The 22,348-nt window shown below is 33.6% G+C and overlaps 1 pseudogene; it reads right to left on the bottom strand.

Moving 5' to 3' along the window:
- Nucleotides 1-8,125: 8,125 nt before the first annotated feature.
- LOC115970751 lies at nucleotides 8,126-10,712 on the bottom strand (annotated as a pseudogene).
- Between the last annotated feature and the right edge of the window lie 11,636 nt (nucleotides 10,713-22,348).

The following is a 22,348-nucleotide window of genomic DNA, read 5'->3' as shown; positions in this document are numbered from 1 at the left end:
AGAGAGTGAGTGTCGCGCCTCAGTCCAAATAGTGTTGTGTATTTCCTTTCTTTATATTAATAATATTCAGAAGTACTATTCAGTTTCTCTTTGTGTTTCATTTCCATTATTATTGTGTTTGCACCAACAATTTTTAAGGAGATTCAAACACATGGAGCCTACACAAGAGAAACCAAATGAGCCTGTTGGAGATCTCAACAAGCCCTTTCGCTTTAAGGGAGCCCATTTCAAGAGGTGGAAAGCAAAGGTCCTCTTCTACTTGAGTCTTCTCAAAGTCTCCTACATCCTCACTGACAAGAATCCGTCAAAAGTTCCTACCGATGAGATGAGTGAGGAAGAATATATTCTCCATCAAGAAAAAATAGATAAGTATACAAAAGATGAATATAATTGTCGCTCTTATCTATTGAATTGTCTTGCCGATCATTTCTATGATTATTATGATACAACTTACAATTCTGCTAAGAAAATTTGGAAATCTTTACAAAGCAAGTATGATACCAAGGAGGCAGGTGCAAAGAAGTAAGCTGCTAGTAGATTTTTCCGTTACCAAATGGTGGATGGAAAATCGGTGGTGGATCAAGCACAAGACTTCCAAATGATTGTGGCAGAATTGAGATCCGAAGGCATAAAGATTGGAGACAATTTGGTGGTAGCTGGTCTAATTGATAAACTACCACAATCTTGGAGGGAGTTCCAAAAGACTTTGCGGCACAATCAAAAGGAGACATCCTTGGAGACTTTGATCACACGCATCCGTGTGGAGGAGGAGGCTAGAGGACAAGATGCACTCATGACACAAGAGAGCAATGGTAATTCCACCACAAAGGTAAACCTTATTTCATCCAATAATAATATGCCCAAAAATCATTTTCCTAGAAATGTTCAATTGAAGCCTAAAAAAAGAGCCTTTAAAAATAATAATAGACCTCAAGGAAGGGGAAACCCAAATAAAAATTACAATAAGAACCAAGGACCCCCTTCACAAGATCAATTTAATAGATCTTGTTTTGTCTGTGGCAAGAGTGGGCATATTGTTCGATTTTGCAAATTTCGGAAACTTGAATCTGTCTCGCAAGCTAACATAACCGAAGAGCCTTTAGTGGCTATGATTACAGACATCAATATGGTGCAATATGTTGAAGGGTGGTGGGCAGATTCCGGTGCTAATAGGCACGTCTGCTATGACAAGAATTGGTTCAAATTGTACACTCCTTTTGAAGAAGAAAAAATTGTTATGCTTGGTGACTCTAGTAAAACCAAGGTTCTTGGGAGTGGTGAGGTTGAATTGAAATTCACTTTTGGACGTGTGCTAACATTGAAAGATGTACTTTACACTCCGTCCATGAGGAAGAATTTGATGTCAAGTTTTTTGCTTAACAAGGCTGGCTTCAAGCAAACTATGGAATCTGATAATTATGTAATCACTAAAAATGGATTATTTGTGGGCAAGGGTTATGCTTGTGATGGAATGTTTAAATTGAATATTGAGAATAATAAAGCATCTACCAGTTCAGTTTATATGCTTTCTTCTATTAATTTTTGGCATGCTCGTTTGTGTCATATAAATAGTAGATATGTGGGAATCATGAGTAGTTTAGGATTAATTTCAAGACTGTCAAAAGATTTTGAAAAATGTGAAACTTGTAGTCAAGCTAAGATTACAAAAAGGCCTCATAAAAATGTTGTAAGAAATACCAAATTGCTTGAGTTAATTCATTCCGATTTATGTGAATTTGAGGGTTTTAACTCGCAGAGGAAATAGATATATTATCACTTTTATTGATGATTTCTCAAAATTTACAACTCTTTATTTGTTGAAAAATAAAAGTGATGCTTTTGAAAAATTTCAAGATTTTTTAAAAGAAGTTGAAAATCAATTTGGTAGAAAAATAAAAAGAATAAGAAGTGATAGAGGCCGTGAGTATGAATCAAGTGCATTCAACTCATTTGCTCAGTTTTTGGGAATTATCCATGAAACTACTACACCATGTTCACCTGCTTCTAATGGTGTGGCTGAAAGAAGAAATAAAACTTTAATTGAGTTAACAAATGCCATGTTAATTGAATCTAGTGCACCTTTACATTTTTGGGGTGAAGCTATTTTAACTGCATGTCATGTTTTGAATAGGGTGCCACATAAAAAGTCACACACCACACCTTTTGAGATGTGGAAAGGACATAAGCCAAATTTGGGATATTTGAGAGTATGGGGTTGTCTCGCTTATGTAAGGCTTACTGACCCTAAAATGCCTAAATTAGGTATAAGAGCTACTACCTGTGCTTTTCTTGGTTATGCGATTAATAGTGCAACCTACAGATTTTTTGATCTTGAAAACAAAATAATTTTTGAATTTGGTGATGCAATTTTTCATGAAGAAAAATTTCCTTTTAAATTGAAAAATAGTGGGGGTGAAGAAAATATTTTGTCACAACCTAGTTCTTCTACTTCACATTTACAAAATTAAGAAAATTTTGAAATGGAACCTAGAAGGAGTAAAAGAGCTAGAGTTGAAAAGGATTTTGGTCCTGATTATTATGTTTTTAACATTGAGGAAAATCCCCAAAATTTAAAAGAGGCTTTAACATCACCTGATGCTATATTTTGGAAAGAGGCTGTAAATGATGAGGTGGAATCTCTAATTTCTAATAGAACTTGGAAATTAGTAGATCTTCCACCGGGTTGTAAGACCATAGGTTGTAAATGGGTCCTTAGAAAAAAGTTGAAACCGGATGGGTCAATAGATTAGTTTAAAGCTAGACTTGTTGCAAAAGGCTTTAAACAAAAAGTTGATCTTGATTTCTTTGATACATTTTCTCCGGTAACAAGAATTACATCTATTAGATTGTTAATTGCTATTGCTGCAATTTTTGATTTGAAAATTCATCAAATGGATGTAAAAACTGCTTTTCTAAATGGGGACCTAGAGGAAGAGATTTATATGGACCAACCCGAAGGCTTTGTAGAGCCTGGACAAGAAAGCAAGGTATGTAAGCTAACTAAATCCCTATATAGCTTAAAATAAGCACCTAAGCAGTGGCATGAAAAGTTTGATTCCTGCATCATTGAGAATGGTTATAAATCAAATGAATGTGATAAATGTATTTATTCTAAATCATGGAATAATTTACATGTTATTATTAGCCTCTATGTGGATGATATGTTGATTTTTGGCTCAAATATGCATGTTATAAATGAAACAAAAAATATGCTTAAAAGACATTTTGATATGAAAGATCTTGGTGAGGCTAATTTTATTTTGGGCATGAAAATTACAAAAACATGTGATGGAATATATCTTGATCAATCACATTATGTTGAGAAAATATTGAGAAAATATTGAGAAAATATAATTTTCATGATCACAAAAGTGTAGCTACTCCTTTTGATTCTAGTGTTCATTTATTTCCTGTGAATAATGATGATGAGATTTTTAATCAAAAGGATTATGCTAGTATCATTGGTAGTTTGCATTATGCTACTGATTGTACTAGACCTGACGTTGCATATGCAGTAGGAGTGCTTAGCAGATTTACTAGCAAGCCTAGTAAAGATCATTGGCTAGCTATTGAGCGAGTCATGAGATATTTAATTGGTACCAAAAACTATGGCTTATTTTATAAAAAGTACCCTGCTGTGATTGAAGCTTTTAGTGATGCCGATTGGAATACTTTGTCAGGTGATTCTCTCTCTACCACTGGTTATATTTTTACTTTAAGTAGTGGTGCTATTTGTTGGAAATCTAAAAAGCAAACGATAATTGCTAATTCAACAATGGAAGCTGAATTAATAGCATTAGCTTCAGCTAGTGAAGAGGCAAATTGGCTTAGAGATTTGTTATATGAAATTCCACTTTGGGAAAAGCCAATTCCACCTATATTAATTCATTGTGATAGCACTGCCGTAATTGGTAGAGTTAAAAACCGTTACTACAACGGTAAATCCAGACCTATAAGAAGAAAGCACAGTACCGTGCGATCTTATTTGAGTAGTGGCATCATAACTGTGGATTATATTAAATCTAATGATAATCTTGCAGATCCATTTACCAAGGCCTTGACAAAAGATAGAGTCTGGAATACATCGAGGGGGATGGGACTAAAGTCCATAGAATCATGAGCCATGTATGAGAATACCCAACCCAAGGACCAGAGATCCTGAGAATTGGGTTCAATGGGAAAAACGAATCATATGATGGTTATAAGAAATGCACTATTTATTTTTTTTTTAATTATTTATTCTGTAAATAATTTTTTAATTGTTCATCCCTATGATGTAAGTGCATTTATCCTGTAATGTGGAGAGGTTGAGTAAAAAACTCTTAATGAAATTTGTAGCTTGTGTGAGTGGGGTGTCAGAATTACAGGAGCACCCTTGACAAATTTCACCTATGTGAGTGTGGGGGTGGGGCTGCTCCTTATAAGATTTGGACTTAATCTCAAATACACTCATGAAACTGGGATCAACACATGGTCGTAAAGTGCTAGCTATAAAAGCTCATGTCAACACCTGGGTTGTTATGTGTAAGCAGTGATGCTTAATTTCCCTAAAGCAGTCCTAGTTCAAGTCGGAGACCACTACGACTCTGGAGTTGAGATCGCTGTTTTACTAAGTGAAGATTCAATGCAGAGCACACCTTCATGATGCATAGTGACCCATCTTTGCCTGGTAATCTCTCTTTAACTAAAATTTAATATTAAAATGAGTGGGGGATTGTTGGAACATTTTAATATTAAATAATCAAAATGAGTAAATGTTATAACATAAATGTAAAGATGTGGGAGTGAATATGGAAGATGAAGAGTTGTGAAAATGTTTAATCCCACATTAAAAAGGAGAGAGACTATTTTATTCTTTTTAATTGTGGTGATTAATGGGTTAACATGAATTGTCTCAGATATTGGGCTAGATACGTGCGCAAGGGGGAGGTGAAGAGTGGAGGTATCAAAAATGAAAATGAATCAGCCCCTTGATGTTACTGCAATTTACAATACACATAAAAAAAAAATATATAGAGAGATTATTGGTAAGGAAGGGTGTTCTTTCTGGTGGAGCTTTAGGCTTGAACACTTTGTGCAGAGGTTGTTCTAGCCAACCAAGGGCTTGAATCTCCTTAAAGAGAGCGAGTGCCGCGCTTCAGTCCAAATAGTGTTGTGTATTTCCTTTCTTTATATTAATAATATTCAGAAGTACTATTCAGTTTCTCTTTGTGTATTATTTCCATTATTATTGTGTTTGCACCAACAATATTATAACTGTTAAGCGGTGAATAGTAGTTGAACCTTGTGGGAGGACTTTCGTCTCGGCTCCCAATCAGGTATTGTCCTCTTTGGAAATGGCATTGAGCCTTCGTCCTCAAAAATTTGTTCAATCCCACATCGGGGAGAGACACTTCACACTCATGTCTTATAAGCCTTTGGCCTAAGGATGAGTGACGCCATTTCCAAAAAGGACAATACCTGATTGGAGGCCTAGACGAAAGTCCTTCCACAAACTTAATTCATTTTTTTTTTATTCTACAAATTCCAACTTGTTATTGTATACTGATTGATTAACTTATTCTTTCCGAATATAAAGTAAACAATAGGACTAAATTTGTATTACATATATATTTGAAATTTTTTGGAAATATAGTTATTCCAATAATGTTATAGTGGAGATCACGCTGGGACTAAAATATCTTCAAAACGAAAAAAACAACAACATTGATATGTACAGCCGGTTTGGTAGTAGCTTCGGCTTTTAGTTTTTATATATATCTTTTTAAAATCTTATTTTTTTCTCATATTTTCTCATTTTTTTCAAAGTATAAATATATTTTAACACACTTTCAGTAAAAAAATTTCAAGAAAAAACTAGATAAACTATTCATGAACGTAAAAGAATCCATTTTTCTTGCATTTTCCTTCCCTCTTTAATTTAAAAGCAAGAAACGTAATAAGTATAGAGAAATCTCATAAAGGCCACTAAACTCCAATGATTTGTGTTGTCTTTTTTTTTTTTTTTTTTTTTTTTTTTTTTTTTTTTTTTTTTTGAATACTAGATTTGTATCCGTTTATATCTGGGGGAATCTTGGAGTTATCCAGATCGAGTTGCTTTAATTAAAAAAAAAATCTTATTTCCCTTGTCAAATCACAACCCTAAGGATGTGCAAGAAGTCATTTGGGCAGAGTCGACAGTAGCATAATCTTCGTATGCTTTTGACAACGAAAGAGAGGAAGGTGACAAAAATAGTTGGAGCAACTTGCTTTTGACAGAGAGAGAAACGTAGAGAGAAAGAGCCAGATATCAAATGTTTTTGGGTTCAGAGATAGGTTTAGAATGTAATAAATGAGGATAATTAATGAGATCTTAAAAAAATATTTGTAATAATGTGTCTTTTTTTAACCGTTAGATATACTTAAATCCAACGGTTTAAAAAAGATGTAACTCTAAGCAGTTACATAAGGTGTAACTTGAACCTATCTCACTAACAGCTCCCCCTGGTTTTTTTATTTTATTTTTTTATGAATACTATGGAATTTGAAAGGGATCTCTCAATATTTCTGTTGTATCATTTTGGGTATTCAAAGCGCTACTTCTATATCTTGTATAGGAAGAGGCTTTCCAACCCTTACATTTTTCTTTTTATACAGCTTTTTCATAGTCCTAACTTCTACTCTGAAACTGCATTTGAAGAATTGCCAAGGTTTTCTTATTTCTTTCCTTTGGCTTCACTTAATTTCTGTTTAGTTGAAAGAAAATAACCGTGTGTATTTGTTATTATTTTCATTTGAAAGTGTTATTCTAATTTTTTTGCATGGTTAAACTTTATTTATTTATTTATTTTTACATCAAAGATAGTGCATGGTTTTTTATTTTTTTTGATAAGATGATAGTGCATGGTTAAACTTAGAAAAAGAGATGTTTGTGTGTCAAACTAAAAAGGAAGCTTGGGAATTTATTACTTGGATTATGTTCATGATTTATTTACATATTCGAACAACTCCAAATATAGAAGGTGTAAATTCTACAATTGAAATTTGTTATTATGAGTTAAAAAAAAGGAGATTTCAGTTAATCTCATTAAAAAAAAACAAATATATTTTAGTTAAAAATGTACTGGAAGTAAACTAAACCCATTTAATTTATATTTATACAAGTTATAAATGGGTAATTGGATTATGATGTACCCAACTCATTTATGACCTAACCTAAAATCTACCTAACTCACCCAATTGCCACCCCTACTCATGTATAAAGCTGTTTCAATTTTTCCCAAAAGTCCAGGTTGTGCATAAAAAGATTCCAACTCCTTTGAGGATCCAGAAGCCATAATGTGTTTTATTATCTATAAATCATCAAATTGAGTAGTCATAGAAGTTAACTTCCTAATTGGCACACAACCATGGCATTTGGGCTACTGAGAGGACTAGAGTTTCATTGTCCAATTGACAAATTGGACACACCAGGGGTATTGATAATTTCGACACACCCTCCACTCAAACACTTTCATTTTAGAGTAAAATTTCATTTTCGTCCTTAAACTATCACATAAGTTCACTTTTTGTACCTAGGCTTTCAGAATTTCTATTTTCAACCCTAAACTTTGCAAAACATTCTGATTTTCCTCCCCTTTGTCTATTTCCATTAGTTTATGTCTTTTATGGCCTGACCAAGTGCTCAATTGTTTTTTGCTTATAATTGGTATTTTCTCAAACCTGATCAACCAACAAATCCTAGATTCCACATTGTTCTGAGACCTAATCATTGGCTTTGAAACCCAAAACTCCACTACATAACCAATCTTAGTAGGTCCTCCAATCTTCCTCACAAATTTAGACCGTAAAATTAACATTACTGTAACAAATCCTCCCCGGAGAAACAGGATACAAGCTTAGCAAAAGCAAAACCACTAGCAGCTTTTTACAATCTTTTTTAAATCTGCAAATTGCATGAACAGTTGATTTGCTTAAAATTAATAACGAAGAGACCTCATTTTTTACCTACACCATTAAAAAATTCTTAAAGCAAAAACCATGTGAGCAAAGAGAAAAATATTCAATTATACTGATGGAAAGTTATCAATTAATATCTAAAATCAGAGAAAGTTCAATCCTAAATTGAACAAAAAAGAGGGTGAAATCGAAAATAATTATTACTCTGTTGTGTCACCTACAAATACAGATTGTATTTGAATTACTGAAGTACTTAACTGCAATCAAGTGACACAAAGAAGCGCAACCCATGCATAGCTTAATAAACAAAGGTTTGGTTTAGCTGCTTTAGCATGTCATTCTAGCAGTTTATTATACAACAGGCTCCCACCTACCTTACAATCTGAATACTCTTGCAGCTGCAAGTTTAGATTAATCATTCTACCAAGGAGTAAGTCAAGGAAGTTTAATGAAAACTATTTTCTTTTAAACCATTTAGTCACTCATGATGTCATACCCAAATTTGAAGTTTTGAACTCAGCATCTATATACCAATATTCCATTTGCCATTTTGCAATTGAAAATATTCAAATCAAGATAGAGCAAAGTTGCCAATTCTCTCCCATAACCATCTCTTTAATATGATGCAACCAGAAATTGATTCCAATCCTCAGCATCTGCACCCCCCGCATAGCTTTATTTTGCACTTCATCGTATATGGTGGATTTGAAAAAACACCAAATATCTTGACAAAAACAATTCACATACCTGTTGTGAAACTTGTGGTATCTCTTATAATGATTTGCACACCTACAATCTCCCATGAATTTAATGGCGTTATGACATCTGCACATATAAATTCTTAATAAACTCATCGATGATTGTCCATTCCAGTTAAGAATCCCAAAAGGCAACGGCGAGCATCTCAGAGTGATTATAAAGAATTCTCTCTATCTTTTGGAGCCACATCTTGTAGAACAACATCAATGTTGGGCACATTTCCAGCCAATCTCATTTTTTAAACAAAATTGTCCCAAAATTTCGTACATCAGTCTGTTCATTTTTGTTATCACCAACAATAAAACAGCAAACACTATTCCTCAGCTAAACCCAACTACAACCTGGTTCTTTTATTATTCCTCTGTCACTCATCAATTTTCTAATTTCTGAGGCTTCTTCCCATAAATTGGCAGTGGAGAATATATTGGATAACAATATATAGTTTCCAGGGTTATGAGGTTCAATCTCAAAAAGCTTCTTCGCTGCAATTTTTGCTAACTCCATGTTTCTATGTACTCTACATGCACTAAGCAATGCTCCCCAAGCAGCAGCAGTTGGTTCTATAGGCATTCTTTGTATAAACTCATATGCCTGTTCTAGCCGACCAGCACGGCTAAGTACATCAACCATGCAGGAGTAGTGATCCACATCAGGTTCTGTTGAGTAATCCCTACTCATTGAATCAAAAATCAAGAGGCCTTTGTCAACAAGTTGTGAATGACTACAACCAGACAATACTCCAGTAAAAGTAACAGAATTGGGCTTCGCTCCTGATTCCAACATTTTCTCAAAGAGCAACAAGGCTTCTTCTCCTTTCCCATGCATAGAGTTAGCAATGATAATTGTGTTCCAAGCAACAGTATCCTTTTTTGGCATCATATTGAAGACCCTTAGTGAAAGTTCTAAGTCACCACATTTAGCATACATGAAAACCAGAGCTGTTGTGGTCGTTAAGTCCTTAATAAACAAATGTCTATAGATATAACCATGAATTTCTTTGCCAGTCCTTAAGCTTTCCAAACTAGTGCAAGCTGGCAGGACACTAGTAATAGTTATCTGATTAGGTTTGAAACCCAAATCTTGCATCTGACCAAGCATCTCCAGCGCCTGTTCAGTTTTCCCATTTTGCACACACCCACAAATGACAGCATTCCATGAAGCATCATTCAATTTGACATCTTCGTTTCTCATCTGATAAAATAATTCAAGACCCTTCTCACATTCCTTATTTGAGAAGTATGCAGTTAGAATAACATTCCACAACACAACATCTCGCCGAGACATGTTATCAAATACCAATTGTGCGTGCCTAATGCTTAAACAACTAGCATACATGCCAACAAGCGCACTACAAACAAATAAATTCTCTCCCATTTCATTCTTTACTACAAAGCCATGAATCTCTCTTCCTGAATTCAAAGTTTTGAGTTCAGAGCACGCTGGTAGAATTGAAGACACAGTCACCACACTGGGTCTCACCCCATTTAACATCATCTCACGAAACACCTCCAAACCTTGTCTAGGTAGACCATAAGTAACATAACAAGACGACAACGAGGTCCACGAAATCACGTCTTTCACCCGCATACCATCAAAAACCCGTCTCGCATCTTCAACACACTTACATTTAGCATACATATCAATCAACGCATTGCCCAACAAAGTATCAGAATGAAACCCAAATCGAATTGCATCATCATGAACCTCTTTGGCTTTCACAATGTCACCCAGAGTGGCACAAGCCTTAGCAGCTGACAAAAGTACTAGTCTATCAGGTATAATTTCCTGTGCTCGCACTAGATTGTAAAGCTTTATAGATTCCTTAGGAAACCCATGTTGCGTGTAAGCTGAAATTAATATGGTCCACGTACGGAGGTCTGGTTGGGGAATTTGATCGAACATGTGGCGTGCACGTTGCAAATCACATGATTTGCAGGCTTCTTTAATGAACTTAAGGCTTAGGGGAGCGGGAAGGCTAATGGGTAGCTTTGGAGGCATTGGATATATATATATATATATATATATATATATATATATCATATATGGTTTGAAACTTTTAATGCCTCTTTTGCTTTTCTTGTATAGTTTTTTAATCGAAAGTTGGCTCTGATTTTTGTTCTGTGTTTTGAGTACTCCTCAAAACTTTGTCCTTTTCCACGAAGCCAGACAACGAAATTTCTCTGGTTTTTTTTTCTGATTAAAAAAAGTGAAAACACTATATTCGTACATTTTGATAGTGATCAATTTGATCATCAATATTTTTAAATTGTATTCATTTTGGTCTCTCCCGTTAACCCACTAGTAGAAAATAAATATATGACAAACAGTTTACATTATTGACGCATATGTTGCTAAAATAATAATATAAAATCAAATAATTAAATATTAAAAAAGCCATGTAAGCATTTTAATATAAAAGAAAATTCCTGGTCAAACAAGAAAATTATGAAAAAAATTAATTGAAAGAAAACAAATAAAGAAAATGATTTTATTTATATTAAAAAAAATCCACAATTTCTTTTATGTGAGATACTTCTTTTCTTTCATTTAAAGTCTTAGGATATGCCATAACTTCTAGGTCATCCTTCCAATTTTAATCTTTATTTGTCCTTTAGAATTAAGTGATCACAAGATATATGATTGAACAAATAGAAGATATAAAATGGTACCCTCTTTTGATAGGATTTAGGATCTCTTTATGAGTGGGTAAGCTCCTTAAAACTAAAAGGATAGATCAATAGGTCACTCACAACTATGTGGGTCATGCTTCAACCTAGGGCCTAAATAGACCACATATGGATTGGTGGATAAACCATTAATGTACTCAAAGCTCATCATAGGCATTGACACACATTGTGAATTGGTGGGGTGAACTTCAGAAAGTTTTGACCCAAATGGAACCGCTACTTTCCCACTCATCTCCAACCATGGAAAAAGGGACAAAGAACCAAGTGAAAGTGTGTGCAAAACCATATTAGAAAATCATTTGTTAGATTTGGGAGATGGAATACATTGGAGTCAAACTTCTTTATCCCCAACGGAGTCGCAGGTGTAGGTGTATGCGCCTGCAATGGGCATCTTGTGGGAAGCATGCCTTGATTGAGTGGATTAGGTAGCACTACAACAAAATGTATCTTCGATGACGAAATTTAGTGAGGATTTTTTTTTTGTCACCAAAAGGTAACATACAATGATGAAATATAGATTTCGTCACCATTTATTAAAAAAAAAAATTGTTTTTTCATTGTTATTAGTTTTACTCAAATTCAGACTCCAATTTAAAATTTGGGCACAAAAGTTATTTGCTCTAAAGCGATGAAAGTTTTCATTGTTAATTGTATAACATTTTGGTGATGAATAATTTCATCGCTATAAGTATGCTGAGCATATATTTGGTGACGAAAATAGGTTCGTTAGTGGAAGGTCTCCTTTAGTGATGAATAAATTTGTGGCTAAAGCCTACTTACTTTTTTTTTGAAACCCCTACCACTTAACTTTTGGTCCTAGGGTTTTATTTTTTTCCTCTCTTTTCTCTTTTTTTTTAAAAAAATTTTTTAAATTTTTTTATTATTATTATTATTTTATCTTAGTTGATTATATGTTTAAACATATGTTTACACAAAAATGCAACAATAAAATGTCAAAATTAACTATAAGCACTACAAGGAAATGACTTAAGGCCTTAATTCCATTCTATTATCGTTTCTAAATTTTTTTTATTAACATTTATTTATTATAAAGTATTAAATTGAGTAACAAAATATTGAATAGAATAAAAAAAGAAGTTAAGAATAAGGATTTCTGTTCATATATCTTACCCCGCTTATAGAATAAAATAAAATCCACATAGACCAACGTTGGAACTTAATTTTGGCTGACTTAGTTGGCCATATGAAGATCTTTATTTGTTCGCTATCAACCATAATTATTGCGTTGGTAACTATACTCATGTAGGTTTATTTGTCAATTGTAGGTTAGTTTCTATCATTTTTCACTTATGTGGTCAAATCTTTGTATGTAGTAGGCTGTTCTATTATTCCACAAATCATCAATACCGAGTTCTTTCCTTCAGCTTTTCGGTGTTGAGAACTACATTAAGAATAATTGTGAATGCTCCAAACTCTAGGTGTTGGGCTTTGGATTGGTAACAATTGCCAATGCGTCTAATTACATCTACTATAGTAGTGAGTAATTTTACACTAAGCTAATTATTTTTTTTCCTTAATGCATTTTGATTAAGTTAATTCACTTGGGATTGCATTGTGGTATAACTTATTTATATCGTTACAAATAATCTATTTTTTTAGAAAAAATTACTTCTATTTTTGTTTTATATTTACCTGTTTACCTTCATTTTTTATATTATTATTTATCCTTTACGTGCAATATTATTCTCTAGGTATCTACTTATCACATTCACATAATGAAAGTGTTTTTCATATGAATGGAGGAAAGATATTGTAAATTTTGATTCATAAACTTACTTCTTTCTCATATGATAGATAAAAAATTATAAGAACCATAGTTTAGAAAAATAAAGTTAGGGTAGTTATATGTTTAAACATGTGTTTACACAAAAATACAACAATAAAATGTCAAACATAACTATAAGTGCTACAAGGAAATAGCTACCCAGAATAGAAGAGATTGAGATAGAGACAAAAACTACCTAGAGGCGAGAGCCACAAGGAGAAATTTAAGGTGAGACCTCTAGACGAACACCACAAAGATGTATCATTTTAGCTTGTAAGAGCACCTTGTTTGTTTGGTTGATGGTTGACGTTGTTGGCCATGTTTGTTTTTCTTTTTTGGCAACTCTAGGATAGTGAGTCACTTGCCTTTTGCTTGCAATTGGCAAACCAGGTTCTTGGGTAGTGAACCTGTCGTTGCTTGTTTCTTGAGTAACACTCGTGGGATTTCAGACATACAAATCCCATGCCACTCTGTGGAGTTGAACCCCGCGCCATGTATGTGTGTTGTTTGTCATGTGCATGGGTTGGGCCCAAGTCGTATGTTGAAACAAAATGTTTTGTCTCTTATTCTTTTGATTTTGTTAGCAGAGCTCATGAATCAAAAGAGGAGCATTTGTAGATACCGCATTTTGTACCCCTAATGACTTAGGCCCCCATTCCCCAATGTTGTTAGAGTTCTAAAGCCCAAGGTTGGTTTAGGGCCCAATCAAATTAAAATTGACTTGAGGAAAGTGTTTATGGAAAATATGACTTATTTTTGGAACAAAAAAACTATTTTTAGAAAAGAAAGGCCACGAAAACCTTTGGGCATGTGTATGCATACGTATGCGCATGCATGCTCAATCTCTGCGTGCGTATACTCCATGCATTTTTAGGGTTCCCGAAACTATGTAAGACAAGTTTTCTACATTTAAACTTGGTTTGGCACGAATCTCATATTGTCTAGGAGCCTATTTTTCGACTATATAAAGCCATATAAGGTACTTTTTCAAGGAGGATGGATCTCAGTGGTAAAACACAATAGATTCACTAGAAACTATTGAATCAAAGAGAGAATTTTTCACAAAACATCCTTAAGTCAAATCGGGACCTTTTTGATCTTGATCTTTGAGTTCTAAGTTTACTAACTCTTCTTTGATTTGGTTGTGAATAGATTGATTGACGAGAATGGTCAAAACCATCTCTAGAGAATTCTAGTGTTAAGGTAAAGTTTTTAACTTTGGCTCGTCACTTTTCTTTGATTTTCCTTTGTTTTTGTGTTTATATATATGTGTTAAATGCTCAATATGTTTATTTAGTTTAGATTTATCTCGTGTTTGTGTTAAAAGCATGCCAGGTTGTTAGTTTCCTTGTTTCTATTGTGTTTTCTCTATTTTTTGTTCTAGTTTTCTAGGTTTAGGAGCGTACGCATACTTTTAGTATATGTATGCATACAATTGGGATGCGCACACATGCTCTATGTATACGCACACATACTCAAGTCTAAAAACCCTAATTCATTTTTTTGTATGATGTTTCCTTTGTTTTATTCACATACTTTAGCCTTTGTTTAATCTGTTTTGCCTATCTTTTAGTCTATGTTTCTTTTGCCTTGTTTTGTTTGTTTTATCTTTTTTATGGTTAGTGCGTTTTTATTTTTGAATACCATGAACATGCATTTGCCATTAACATGCATTAATGCATAAGTGTTGTGATGTAGTGAGGTAAGTCATGCATTATCACATGAACATGCATTGATTTGGTTGTTAAGTAAGATTTTGTTGATGAACATATATGCTTGATTGAATCCCATGCTTTTTATGCTTAGATACCTTGACATGCTTGTTTGGATCTGCCTTATGATGTTTATGCCTTTCATAATATGTGCTTAAGGCCATAATAGATGAATGCTAGGTGATAGGCCAAAAATGTATTGACTCCTTGTGATGAATTAATTGATTAATTAGCCAAGTTTAATAATTAATCAAATTAACATACAAATGCATGGTAGCACAAACAAATCACCAATTAAACTAAGTATGCAGTGGAAAATAAATTGATACGGTAATTTGTTTATGAATGGGGAAAACCAACATAGCAAAAACCCCATCGGGTGATTTTAAGGTCACCACTCCCGAAAATCTACTATTATCACAACAAGCGGTTACAAGTAAAAGAATCCCAATACCTTATACCAACCTAGAGTTGAACCCTTACCCCAATACCCACTTGGACTTGTTCTGTAGTGACAATCTCTCCTTGTAATGCACGGTTCTCAGTACGTGACTAATCAATTGCGTGGATCCCAGTACACGACTACAATCACTAACTAGAGAAGGTTGTTGGCTGCAAAGTTCTTCAGTTCATCCAAAAAATGAAGATCAAGAAGATGCTTGGTCACAAAACCCTACGGTATACAAACACAGCAACTTCTTCACAAGAAAGATGAACTAGGGCAAATTCTGTCTTCGATTACACTTTATTTGAACAAACTTTGCTCAACACTTGTGCAACTTACGTCCACTTTGACGACCCTTAAAATAATTCTTTTATATGTCTAGGGTTCTAAGAAAAGAAAGCTCAAACATATAATCATAGATTGGATGAAAAATAGTCTTGGAAAACTGAGTTTCATAAACCTTGACAAATGCCTATTTGTCGAGCTGCTATTGAGAAAATATTATTTTTTTACCACATCAACCGACACCTGTACCGCCGCGTCATTAAAAAATAGACCAAGTTAAATCTGAAATACTAAAACACTTGACAATCAAAATTCCTAAAATCAAAATCTCTAACTCATCTCCGTCTCTTCTCCCCCTCTCTCTTCTTAGTCTCCAAACTCACCATCCAAAATCTCTAAGATTATTACTTTTATGGTCTCTCAATTTCGCATGCCCCTATGCTAAGTATAAAAAGTCACACTACTTCCATATTCAAAACATATGCTTTGTTTATTTGACCTTGTTTTACACACATTTGTCTCACGACCTTATCACTTTACAGATGCTAACAATAAACTCCTTGGTGTGCAGGAAAATGATGTGGGGACCCAGTATAGATATGGTATATACTTCTATAAACCGAAGCAAGAAAATGCAACGAGAGTCTTTGGAATGACAACAGAAGCTCTTGAACAGGAAGATTGTAACTGAGATACTACCTGCCAAGAAACACTACCAAGTAGAGGAATACCATCAGCAATACCTTGAGAAAGGCTTGGGTTGTTTCATCTTTAAACAATCTGCTTTTAAAGGCCCCAATAACCAGATCCGATGCTACGGCTAAAGTTAGTATTAAGAGGGAGCACCAGTCAATGCATTTTCTTGTTGCGTCTTGAGGTTATGGTTGTCTATAGGTTTGTGCTTTTGCCAAATTGAGAGAACTGGTGCCACCAGATGATAGAAGCATCATCGTCCTTACTGCTGTCTGCAACTTCAAATCTTAAGGATGAGGGAGAAGAGATGGAGATGGGTGGTCAGTCTGACTAACAAGAGAGAGAGAGGGAGAAGAGGAATTTTCTTTCCATTTAGCATTAATTTTCTAAGAATATCGTTAGTTGTCATGTTGCAAAACAAACTGGAAAACTAGCATCTCGAGTTTTAAAAACCCGAGATCAAGTAGAACTCAAGTTTCTAAAACTCGAGATGCAAGCGATAGTATCTGACGTGGAATTTTTTCCACGTGGAACTCGAGTTTTAGAAACTTGTGTTCCACCATTTTTCTTTTCAAATCAGCTTTTCGTCTTTGCCTGTTTCTTCTTCTTCCTTAGTTCTTTTCCTCTTCCATCCAGTCTAAGTCTTCCTTTCAAAGCTAAGTCTTCTTCTTCCTACCCGATTTGGTCCTCTATTTTTCTTCCTCTGTTCTTCTTCTTCTTCTTCTTCATTCTTGATTTGTTCCTCTGTTCTCTGTTTCTCTGTTCCTGCCCGATCTAATTTTTTTTGATTCGTTTCACTATAGAAATCGAGTCTTGGGGACTCAGATTTACTTTTTACAAACTCGAGTCTTTAAGACTCGAGATCTATGTGGCAAAAAATAACCAGATCAACAAGTGGAATTCAAGTATTTGAGACTCGATATCTAGATTGAAATTGAGCCTTTGAAACTCAAGATGCTAGTTTGCAGTATTGTTTCTAACGCTTGTCAACTTATTATATTCTTTCCCTCACCAATGTTATCTTGCAAATTCCCTTGGGAGAAGAGATAATGATGAGTTAGGGATTTTGGTTGTCACGTGTTTTGGATTTAATTTGATTTTTTTTTAAAATGACATGGTGGTATAGGTGTCTGTTGATGTGGCAAAATTTTTTTTTTTATTTTTTATTTGGGCCATTTGCCACATCAGCAATTTCCATCCAAAAGATAATGACAGAGACTAAATTGACACGACACTAAAAGGTTAGGGATCAAATTGACATAATTAAAAGGTTTGGGACCAAATTAATCTATGATGTAAAGAATAGGGACTAACTTTGTAATTTAGTTCTTTTTATTTTTTTTTTATTTTTTTATAAGGAATAAAAGAGAATCATAAGCATTTTTAAATTTTTATTTCAAAAAAAAAAAAAAAGAGTGGAAAAAGAAGAAGATAAGAATAAGAAGTTAAAAGAGCAATTAATGCTTAAATTGAAATCAGGGAAAAAGGGAATTTGAATTCAAATGGGAGAATGTGTGTTTGTGTGGTGGGAAGTTTGTATTTACCTAGTGGTTGTGATAATTTTAAAATTTAAAATTTGAAGAGGTAACCTAAATTTTAGAAAAAGGAGGTGAGCTTTGTACTTTAATTTTTACACAAAATTTCTAAGTGAATTTTACACCCCCTTATTTATTTGCTTGAAATATTATTAGCTAAATATTAGGGGTGGTTTAGAGAATTTAGATAACAAGTAACTAATTTTCCCTTTTTTTATATAGAGAATTACAATCTATACATCCACTCTTGATGAGAGTTCTTATCATTAGACCAAGACACCAGTCGGTTTTTGGTATAGGTGAAAATTGAATCTCAGATCTTTTATTCAATCATTAGAGACTTTACCAATTGAGCTAATTGGAAAACCTACCCCTATTTTCTTAATATATTAAGATATAATAGAAATGATCTCACTAGTGGATGTTTTGCTAGCACATGAGTTTTATTTATGAAATTGAATTAATGATTGATTTCTTGTCTTTCTCATGTTTATTGACTTATGGTTGGTGATTTTCTTGGTATTGATGGAGCAAGTTTGATCTTTGTTAAGGGTATTTTGGTCAAATAACATGAAATGGGCTTGAGGCCACAAAATTCTTCACAAATATAAAGCCCAAAAGTAGCCCCCTTTCATGCCAATCTGTGGCTTATTGGAAATGACCAAGCTAGTACACAAATTGGGAGTGTAGCCTGTGGCCTCAACCTTTAATTAAAACGAATGGCCCACATAAATCCATTGCAAATTTGATCTGAGGGGTCCCATTTTGATGCTAGCCTGTGGCCTTCTATAGCCAACCAAACCAAAACAAAATTGTACTGTTTTGGGCCTATGGATGAAGCCCAATTGGGCACCACTAAGCCAAGTGAAGAAAGATAAAGTAAAGGTCACCGAATTCATAAATGAGTAGTAATACTTACACACAGGCATATATTTGAAATTGTGTCAAAATTATCATTTCACAATTATAACTGAAATTCAAAATATGATTTCAATTGTTGTGTGTGAGTCACAATGTGTAACAATAATTAGCATTCAAAAATAAACCCTTTGAAGCAACAACATGTTTTCTTTGCCAATAAGTGAACCAAGCTCACAAGGAGCAAGGAAGAAGTTCAACAAAGGGGGTGATCAGGAGGTATGGAATGGTGGGTAGAATAGTCATTTTGTATTGACGTTGGGCTCATCTAAGGTTCCTCTCTTGGGGCTTGGAACACTTGAAGGACCCTAGAGCCCATAGACAATGTTGTGTGCACACCCAAGTATGCATGGGAATTCTGGTATATCTGCTGAACCAAAGTTATTATCCCACACTTATCCTCACACCCAATAAAAGGATTCAAATTCAATCAAGCATTAAATGATGATTGTCCTAAATCCTCAAAGTCAGCTTGTCCCTCTTACAAATTTTTTGGCCTTCAATGAGCTAATGGTAAGCAAGTGATTAACAATCACGTGAGTTTAGCAAGCCTTCCCTATACTGAGCAGGCCTTTTGAGAGCACCTGAAAAAAATCTTCAAAATAGGGAATAACCTGAAATGAGGGGCATGAGTCCTAAAATGAATTAGAGAAATATAGAATGTCAAAATTGCAGTAAAACTCACCCTTACATTCACACAAAAATCCTTACACCTTTGTACACATCATGATTAGTTTAGCCTTCTTTTCAACCCATGGAATCATTGGAAATGAGTGTACTTAAATTCATAGCCAATCATTAAAGGGGAGAGGACTCCTTTTTGCTTATCATCAGTTTTTGGCTAATGAGAAGACCGCAAGACTGGTAAGGGCTTATGCTTCAGATGACGGATTAACCTTCCGAGTGGACTTTGTTTGGGAGAAGATGAAGATGTTAGGGCTTAATGTTTTGACTAGATATCCAGGTCAGGTCCGATGGAACTGCTTCTTGCCTATAGTTAGTTCCTAAGTGACAGTCTTGACCATCATGAACTCTTGACATCTTTATTTTTTCATATATGCTTCTCTTTAAGTTCAATGTGTGATTGTAGATGTAGAAACACGTGAGAGTTAGAGATTGTTTACCTACAATCCTCTATATCATTTCTCTAGAGTTTTCATTTACTCCTACATCTCCATCTACATATCCTTGAGAGGTTTTTAGCCCAAACACTTATCTCACCCATTTTGAGTGTTGAGAGAAGTTTTGGTACTTATGGGAAACATTGGAAGAAGTCATTGAGTGGAAGATACAATCGGGTGGAATTGCAGGATCTGGATAACTAGTGAAGACAAGACTCCGAGAAGTCTGTTGGTAGCTAGAGCTTGGAGGGTTCAAGTACATTGGGTAGATTAGGCTTAGAGGGTCTTTTTGATATTCGTGTACTCCAACTTATTCACTCATGGATCGATTTCGGCTTGAAGGGCCGCGAAGAGGTTTTTCACTGAGTACTGCGGTTTTCTCTTCGATAACATGTCTTGGTGTTATCTTATGTTTGCATCTTTCTTCTCTCCTCTTTAAGTTTTACATTTATCGCTTATTGTACTTGCTTATGCATTAGAGTAGTGTTTCGGTTTATTGCGCATCTTTTACTCTAGTTCTGCACTTAGTTAAATTAGAGTAAAAGCAATTAAGCCGTAATTTAAAATTAGCGGTCAAAACAAGCATTATTGTTTCTACACTAATTGTGCTTCCAGTCTCTAAATGTACACATTGTGTATACTTTGGTGACTCTTTTTCATGATTTCATAATTTTTGTTCAACTTTCTCTATCCTTGATCCTTGTACGGGATACTATTGAGTAAATTTGAGTATATATGTAATTATAAACGAGTTTTTAAAAAAATAATTATTTGAGTAAAAAGAAAAGAAATAGAGATCTGTATAACACGATTGCTATATGATAATATGAATGCTATATGAACATGATAAATTGATAACATGATTGTTGGGTCAATACAGGGACCTAGTTAACATGATTTCTACATCTTCAATTTGCAACTTTGCAATTTGAAACAAACTATTTTAATAGTCCCAATTTGACACTGGTTAATAGAAGGAAGACTATAACACTTAACGTTCCAAGTCTTTTCTTCAAAAAAAAAAAAAAAAAAACAAAACAAAACAAACAAACAAAACAAAACAAAACAAAACCAAAAAAAAAACAAAACAAAAAAAATGAAAAAAACCTTCCAAGTCTTTGGAATTCCAAACAATTATTACAAAAGACATAGTGAAAACTTTTCATGATTTTATACCTTTGCACCACACGTGTTCAAAATTGAAGGAATTTGGCAATAAAAGACTCAAAAAATAGCAGTAATATAAATATAAATATATATATATATATATATATATGTATATATTTTCTTTGATACTAATTTTGAGAGATAAAGTCAATAATTTAATTTTTCATTAGCTCTTACTTTGACAATCTCAACCTTGTTTGATCAGTTTTATGTGTTCTATTCTATGCAAATTTTTCCTATCACAAATAGGTAAATGGATGGGATAGATTTTGCTCGTCCCACCATTTCTTGCATAAAATTTACATATTCATTTAAATTATTTAATGTATAATATCTTATTTATTGATTATCTTGCATATTTGTTTTCTTATCCCCTAAATACTTATTCTCTCTCTCTCTCTCTCTCTCTCTCTCTCTCTCTCTCTCTCTCTCTCACCATAGTACTATTTAATTTTATGCATACTAGTAGAATTCTTGTGACATTAATTAAAATTTTATGTAAAAAAAAAAAACATTTTACTAATACTATCAAAACCGTCTTAATAATTAGTAATCACGAGTAAATTAACTATCTTCATAAATAGTTAGTCACATGAAAAAAGAAAAAAAAGAAAAGAAAAAACTCTTATTATTATTTGGATACTCTCAAAAGAATGTAAGTTTATAGCTCTACTAAACTAGACATTTATGAAACTTTTTTCCATTACAAAAGGAAAGAAAGAAATAATCATCTATTATTATTCTAATTAGTATGTAACCCATGCTTATGCATATGAATTATAAATTATAGTAGTGTTATTGATGTTAAGTTAGGTTATTAAATATATAGGACATCAGTTTGACCAGGATATTTGAAGGTACTAAAATGATTTTTCATTGCAATTTTAATGATATTGGTTATTCCAAGTTTTTAATTACACTGCTGTTATATGTATACTTTTGAAAATCACTATTGAACACTACATATACAATATGAATTCACTATTATTGTTTGTGAAATTCTACTAAATACAGCACAAAATAAAAGAATAAATTGGTTCAATAGTATCTGTATCTTCTAAATTGAATGGGAATAAGTGCATGAGATCGTTTAGTTCAATTACAGTTTGTTACATTCAAGATCTTCATATACAAAATATCTAAATAGAAATAATAATAAAAATATATATATATATATACTCATTAGTTCAAAAAAAAAATAATAGAAAAAATCTAAATAATTTAATTTATATGAAAAGATAACAAAGGAAAAATCTAATTTTGATTCTAATCAAATTTTCTCTAAGACTAGTATTATGTGCC

This window comes from Quercus lobata, chromosome 12 (genome assembly GCF_001633185.2).
Source record: "Quercus lobata isolate SW786 chromosome 12, ValleyOak3.0 Primary Assembly, whole genome shotgun sequence".
NCBI classification, from domain to species: domain Eukaryota; kingdom Viridiplantae; phylum Streptophyta; class Magnoliopsida; order Fagales; family Fagaceae; genus Quercus; species Quercus lobata.
Note: the sequence above shows the minus strand (reverse complement) of the source record. Positions and strands in the feature narration are given on the sequence as shown.